The following is a 2,351-nucleotide window of genomic DNA, read 5'->3' as shown; positions in this document are numbered from 1 at the left end:
ATAATATCTTACATTCATTTTTCCCTCTAACTCCTTATCATCCCATAAACTTGGAAGTAATATTGTTTTTAATATCAGCCTTATCCTCCAAGGTGATCTCCTCCTTTACCCCCAATGGTTGAGTCAAGAATAGGAATCATTATGTCAGCCTCACTGGAGCCAGAGTTAGGGGTTTTGACTAGAGTTAGAAGAAATTTTGGGGAACCTCTTGGATTCCATGTTGTACAAATTCTTCTTGTATATTAGATACTTAAACTTCGCCATGATTTCAATGGGGGAGAGGATATATTTAATCAAGAGAATAAAGTAGGAGTATTTCCTTTAATCTTGAGGTTGTATGTCATAACTTTCTTCTGGACCATCTCAATCTTTCTCCATGATTCTCTAGATATACCGAAAGCCCCAAACATTGCATCCATATAAAATAATAAGGGTGACAAGACTCTCGAAGAGAAACTTCTTTTAACTCCAAACGCAAATATTAGTTGACTTACAATTACTTCTAAGCTCGTAGTAAGATTTTCAACCTCCTATAATCATTTTCTGAATTCTCTAGTTTAGTTGAGCTGATGGAGGAAACCTTCTCCAAGTAATTGTTTATAATAAATGAAATTATAATAGTTGATTCTTTTGGATTTAATTATCATGACTTTATGTTGTAATTATTAAGAGTCATAACCATCTTGGAGTAGTGATCATGGATGATTCTAAGATTCTTTTCGAGATTAGCAAGACTTCTTGCAAGAAGAACATTATCATCAACATAAAGGAGAAGAGTAATGACTATACTAGCAAGCTTGGGCCTATCTCATCGTATAACTTCTAAACACTCTTATAGCTTATTAATGTAAATAGAAAAAAGGGCAAGGGATAGGGGACATCCTTTCCTAACCCTAATATTGTATTTAATCTCTTGAGAACAACCCTTGGTGGTCTTAAGCCTGGAAATAACAATCTCGTATAACCTAGTTACAACAACTCTCAACTCAAGAGGAGTGATTATCTCATCGAGCCTTTGTCATAACTTGTCCCGAGGAACAATGTCGAAATATTTTCTAAAGCCAACAGAACAACATAAGAAATTAATTTTACTATTGCAACACTCCTTGGTAACAATCCTAAGAGGGACAAGGTGGTCAATATTTAAGTAATGCTTCCAGAAATTAGCTTTCCCTTTAACTCTTTTACCATAAATCTCAAACGACACACTAATCATATTTTGCAAAATAAGCCCATACAAGTTGGCTAAAATGTGACTAATCATGATAATTCTATAGTTAAAAAATACATTTTATACCCTCTTTTAAATGCAGTAATTAATTTTTTATTATATTAATAGTAAAATAATAAATATAATAATATAAATAATAATGTACATACCCTCTTAAAAAACATCACATGGTTTGGATGGTTAAACCCACTCAAATTATATATTAGTATTGATTAGATTACTATTTTATTTTTTTTCCTATAATACTATATGATATCTATATTGATGTAGCCATATAGCCACAAAACCCAAATCGATGCAGACATAAGACTGAGTCTGCTCAATCCCAGGATTTCATTCTGTATATAGTGTGCCCTGGTTGAAAAGCCAAATTGAAATTCTTCCACAATTGCTTTTAAATATTTAAACTATTCAATTGCACTACGGTGATCTTGTCCATCCCTTCCACCTTCGTACCCTCATTCAAAATTCTTTGGAATTTGAGGGTAAATCATAGTTTCTGTCTTCATAGTTGTTCTCTGCCTGTCCTCAATAATACGACTGCAGTTAACTCGAGGCTGATCCATCTGCCATTACAATAAGGATCTAGACTTATATATACACCTTACACACACATTCCTAAACAAACATCTCAACACTGACTCAACAAAGGAAACTTCAGAAGGTTTCACCAATGTCACTCAACACAGAGAAATGATATTATTTATGTAGACTGATATTTTCTATGATTCACTCGGAAATGAATTGCAGACATAATCTATTCACCCTCATGACATAGTGTGTTTTTGTATTTTCATTAATATAACATAATATAATTACATAGGTGAGTGGCCATACTGGTAAGGTCCAATTTACAGCCTCGATTCAATCCAACCTCTAGAATGCTTCAAATGTTTACAATATATACAAAGAGAAATCTGAACTAATTTCAGTTTAGATCCAACAATCTCTCAATCTCTCCTAAAGCTTCTCCTAGTTCCATTCTTTACTCAACCAAAATCCTATATTAGACCTTTAGATGGCCAAAATCCTTATGAGTTCTCAACTAGCCTAGATCTCTCATGTCCTCCTACATTCAAGAACATTTACAACTAGCATTTGCATCAGATGTTGCAAAGGA

Source organism: Pinus tabuliformis, chromosome 7 (assembly GCF_031772625.1).
Source record: "Pinus tabuliformis cultivar Carrire ecotype Pingquan chromosome 7, CPIR1, whole genome shotgun sequence".
Taxonomy (NCBI): Eukaryota; Viridiplantae; Streptophyta; class Pinopsida; order Pinales; family Pinaceae; genus Pinus; species Pinus tabuliformis.
The sequence above is the reverse complement of the archived record's forward strand: the minus strand, read 5'-3'. Positions refer to the sequence as shown.